Genomic DNA, 6,000 nt, shown 5'->3' with positions numbered 1-6,000 from the left:
ATCGCATAATGCGTTGCCATGGCAACGGCAAATTTTCGTTAAAAATTATTGATTGAACTACTCTCATTTTTTGAGCAATTAACCTCAAAAGTGGCATGTGTAACTCCTATCAAAAGAAGATGTGCAAGACACTTTCTTCATTGGTATCGCCTGGTGCATTGCCATGACAACAGCAAATAAAAAAAAAAAATTACAGAATGTTGTGGATGGAACTACTCTTTCATTTTTTGAGTAATTGACCCCAAATTTGGCATGTATGACCACTTTCAAAGGAAGATGTGCAAACGCTTTTTGTTAGTGTTGCATAATGCATTGCCATGGCAACAGCAAATTTTGACAAAATCTTATACATTGTGGTTGATCAAACTACTTTATCAGTTTTACAGCAATTCAGTTCAAATTTGGGATATAAGATGCCGTCAATGTACGGTGTAGTTGTGCAAGATGCCATTTATGTATGTGTGAACAAATATGTTGCCATGGCAACAGCAGTTTTTTGTACCAATCATACAAAAAAAGTGGATTAATCTAACTCCCTGTGTTTTTGGAGTACTTGATTTGAATTTTGGCACATATGTGACGACTACTGTGTAGAAGTGCAGAACACATCTTCTATCTAGACGTTTATCAATATGTTGCCTTGGTAACAGCATTTTTTCACTAAAAAGCATACCTTTATATGCTTTTTAGCTAATTCCCTAAATCTTTGAGCATTTAGCTTGAAATTTACCCCATGTGACTGCTATGATGTGAAAACTTTATCTTTGGTTATTGTTGAATGATGCATTGCCATGGTAACAGCATATTTTGAATGAAAATCATCCGAAATTACTGTGGATTCAGTCAACTTCCTCAGTCTTTGAGCACTTGGCTTGAAATTTTGCATATGTGACCACTATAGTACGTAGATATGTAAACTTAATCTTTCATCATTGTTGAGCTATGCGTTGCCATGCTAATATCTTTTCATTAAAAAGCATACAAAAATACTGTGGATTCAGCCAACTCCCTAAATCTTTTAGCATTTAGCTTGAAATTTGGCCCATGTGACCACTATGGTATGTACAAAATGTGGATGTGCAAACTTAATTTTTTGCCATTGTTGAACGATGAATTGCCACGGTAACAGCATATCTTGAATAAAAGTCCTACGAAAATACTGTGGAAACAGTTAACTTCCCTAGTCTTAGAGCATTTAGCTGAAATTTGGCACATGTGACTGCTGTAGTACAAAATGTGCAAATTTAATCTTTTGTCATTGTTGAACTATGCATTACTATGGTAACAATTTGTTCCCCTATAAAGCATACAAAATATTGTGGATTCAGCTTACTCCTTCAGTCTTTGAGCATTTAGATTGAAATTTGGCACATGTGACTGCCATGCTACACAGATGTGCAAACTCAATCTTTGGTCATTGTTGAACAATGTGATGCCAATGGTAACAACATGATATTTTCAATGGAAATCACGCAAAAATACTGTGGAAACCTCCCTGAGTCTTGAATATTAAGGTTGAAATTTGACACATGTGACCGCTATGTGGTGTAGATGTGTGAACTTACAGGTGTTTTAAAGGTGAGTAAAATAATATTTCTACAGGGTCATTGGCACCTCCACGCCTTCAATCGTCCCTGATGTTGGGGACTTAATAATTTCATGAAATTTTACATGCAAAAATAGATAAATAAATGAATAAAATGAATACAAACACTTAAAATATGAGAAAGAGCAAACAAACCATTTGCAAAGCTCATCAAATATTGTTGAAAGAAAAAAGAAATGTATCCATTTTCTTCCATTTTGATTTATTTTTGAGTGGGTCCCTTTTGTGTTTTACTGTTTTTTCTATAAGTTTGTTGAATAAGCCTCATAATCATGTGAAAGTATAAAAACAGCTATTTATCTCTATTTAGAAAGACTTACCACCTTTCTGAGAAGGAAACTTTTGTGAGGTCATTTTTTGTTTTGTTTTATGTGTTCAATCAATCAATGGGAGCAGTTTTATAAAATTTTTACAATTATTATTCATAAGGCCTGACTGTTAGTCAATGAAGCTATTTAAAAGTAAACAATATGACAAAATCATTTTGAATGAAATTGTATATGTCTTTTATTTATCCTAAGTTTGTATCATCTGAGCAATTCATATCCAAGATGCCATAATGATTGTAGTGTTTTTGAAATGATGAGAAAGCACATGCAGCATCCTAGTATTTGGCATGAGTTCTGCCTGTAAATGTACATATGTATATTGCCTAGATTTAACAAAGCTGTCAGTATTCTTCTTTTCTGATAAAGCATTTTTCTTTTTCTTGTATGAATTCCCATGCGTATTACAAACGCTACATATCAAGTACCAAACTGTAACGACCCCCCCAAAAAAAAATGGAAATAAAGAAATGTATTTCAACGATAAACACAAATCTCACTATATCATTTATAATTATTTGGTATCTGTTGATAGATGTACATGTACTGAGCTATGCTTTGTGGTGTAAAGAGGAAATAGAATGAAAGAAAAAAAAATGAGTTGATGAGTGACTTGTCTTACTTCTGTCAGCTATATCATGGAGAATGAAAGCCTAAACATGTTTGAAATCCATCATATGAGACAAAGTCATCGCATTTAGTTGACAATAAGGCTAGGATTTACATACTAATATCGTCAATTTCAACAAACCATGACATATGCATAAAAAAAAAATCATAAACATGATTAGGTCCTACAATATGCACTCCAGCATCTTTCCAAAGGCCTATATAATTTTGCTGAAATTACAGCAAAATTTGGTCTGCATGACCTGCACATACATCATGTTTCCTGAGCATGTGTGATGGTCCAAGAGATTTGCTGTAATTACAGCAAAACTTGTTCTGCTGATATCAGTACTCCAGAAGTATAGTACCCTCCTAGATGCACTCACCAAGTTTTGCTGAAATTGCAGCAAAACTGATGATGCAAGTGAATTGTTGAGAATTGTGGAAAATCAAGGGGATTGTCATGTTTTGCTGTGTAATTTCAGCACTTTTCACCTCTTGGACTAACCTGTAGCCATGTGGAGGATTCATGTGGTTTTTAAGGGAATTTTGGGAAAACTTGACAATGCTTGAATTTGTCATTTCCAACCACACTCTGTTATTTATTCTGTATTCATGGTCAATTCATATATTTGCTTTTTGTGTTGATTGCAAAGCACTTTGAAACATTTTGGTCATAGGCACTATATAACATTTTCATTTGTTATCACAATTATTTAGTTGTGGTAACTAAATGCTGTGAAATTGTCATTGATGAACCCTGCCACAGACCTAAAGGCAAACTCTTAGGCATGAGACAATAGAAAGCAATACAATATGTGACTTTCAGCTTCTGACAAATGCCTATCTTTTGACACCCTCTATGCAAAATGCAGGGACAGTTTAAGATAGACATACCTTTAGGCAAACATATCTTCTTCTCTTTTTTTTTGGGGGGGGGGGGGGCTTGGGATATTTTCTAGGGTAGTGCATGACACTAATACTGTGGGTGAAAATATACAACCTTCCGCCTTTAAGATCTATCTTGGATAGTGAGATTGTCTTCTGGATCTTAATGCATTTCAAGGAAAGTGATGTGATAATTTGATTCATAACAACAACTAAAAAAAAAAAAGGTGGCAAAACACCACACAAATGCATGAATAAAACTGAGTGAACAGCAACATACAAAAGAAGAATATGACAGTCTGTGATTAAAAGGTGGATACCCTGCATTAAAACAGCCTAAAAACCAATCTGGATTCTAGAAAGAACAAATGACTACACACACAACACACACATACACACACAAACAAACAAAACAAACAAAAAAACCCTAACACTTAATAGCCATAGTCAATGACATAAAATACAATGTTTGAGAAAATATTCAAGTAATAAAAAAATGGTTGAAAGAAAATAGTCCATTTAAGTTAACCTTCCAAAAGGAATATTCTAATATTCAGCATAAGTAAAAGAAGAGATGTTGTCAGTAGCATAACAGCCATGGTTACACTGGCAAAAGATTGATAAGATGAGATTGCGATCTTTAAGATCTCAAAGTCTTGCCTGTGTGACCGCAAACTTTCCCCAAAATTTTTCGCGGAACTGCCCACTCAAACTAGGGATATTTCCCCAGCCCACCCGCGCCACACTTCCTGATCTTTTGCCAGTGTGAACGCTAAAAACTGAAACTTCACAAAGTTTGTCACATGACCAGTCCATCACCCGTTTTCGGGCCATGCCTCCGAAGTGCGCAGCCATGTGATGTACATGTGTTCATTATTACATAACAATAACTACTCATCAGACTGCATACTCTTTCGTCTTCCTTGCGCACGCCCACTAATGACCCGAACTTCTTGATCATGGGTACAGTATGAATGGACAACAAAAAATCACAAAGACTTTGCGATATTTTGCCAATGTGACCGCGGCTACTGATGCTTTCTACCTGGTGTGCAATTTGCAAATTAAAAGAACCTGATCAAATGAACTAGGATTTCACAACAGGGTAAAGATGAATGGGGTAGATGCAGTAATATCAAGTGCACTGTAATAAAGGAAGAAAGCGAAGAGGTGATATGCCAATGTGAGAGGAATTCATTTGGATGGCTACTAATATTGATGAGAATTCAGTTTAAGAAAATAAAGACAGTTCTGCTTTGAAGAATTAGGATTTTGAAGTCACCATTACACCTACACGACTGAGTCATCATGGATAGAATTTGTTGTGTATACAGTTTTCTTGAATGACATGGTGAAACTTATTCCCTTTTCTTGAGGGGTATGACAAAAATGGTACCTTGAATATTCAATAAAAGTGCCATGGGAAAAAAAAAAGCATCTAGAGAAAATGTGAAATATCTGTCATAAGACCTGCAGGCAAGCCAACAGGCATGAGGTGAGGTGTAAAGAGCTTATCAGTATTTAGTGTGAAAACTGACATTCCAGTGGTTTTAATTCTCTGGAACCACTCATTTGATATATTTGGCATTTAACTTTCATTAGCCAAGACATGCCTTAGAGATGCTACAGTGCAAATAGCCTGCTCAATAAAGAGTCATGGTTTGATTGTAAATCAATTTTGAGAAATTGATCTTTAAGAGAGAAAAAAAAAACATTACATCAATTCATACAATAGCTCACTCATCTTGACTAGAAATGGCTTTGAGTTTTTGCAAGAAAAAAGCAATGGAATCTTACTGAATTTCTATTAAAAATCTTGTGTTATAACTGATTTGTAGGTCAAATTTTGTAAGTGCAAGCACAGAAGCCAAAATGATGAAGTTCACGAACCACAATATTCTTGCCACCTTGGTATGGCTGGAAGATATGGGTCCTGTTCTGAGCATCAACCATCAGACAGTAAGAGTGTACTCAATGTGTACATAAAACATTTAGAGTGCACTCATTGTGTAAATCAGCCAGTCAAAGTGCACTCATTGAGTACATCAGACAGTCAGAGTGCACTCATTGAGTACATCAGCCAGTCAGAGTGCACTCAATGTGTACATCAGACAGTCAGAGTGCACTCAATGTGTACATCAGACAGTCAGAGTGCACTCAATGTGTACATCAGACAGTCAGAGTACACTCATTGAGTACATCAGACTGTCAGAGTGCACTCAATGTGTACATCAGCCAGTCAGAGTGCACTCAATGTGTACATCAGACAGTCAGAGTGCACTCATTGAGTACATCAGACAGTCAGAGTGCACTCAATGTGTACATCAGACAGTCAGAGTGCACTCAATGTGTACATCAGACAGTCAGAGTGCACTCACCGTGTACCTTACAGAGTCTAAGGAGTGAAGGACTGGACTGCCTCCAGTGATTCCATGTAGAAGTCATTATAGAGATGATACACTTTTTCACATTCAAAACATGTTATATTGAGATCAACAAAATATCAGGTATCATATATCAGCCATGCAGCATATGACAAGTGCCTAACTTACTATTGACCGATTATGTGAC

Source organism: Diadema antillarum, unplaced genomic scaffold, assembly GCF_040938485.1.
Source record: "Diadema antillarum isolate AM-2024a unplaced genomic scaffold, OU_Dant_1.0 scf00000184, whole genome shotgun sequence".
NCBI classification, from domain to species: domain Eukaryota; kingdom Metazoa; phylum Echinodermata; class Echinoidea; order Diadematoida; family Diadematidae; genus Diadema; species Diadema antillarum.
This window is presented reverse-complemented; position numbering follows the sequence as displayed.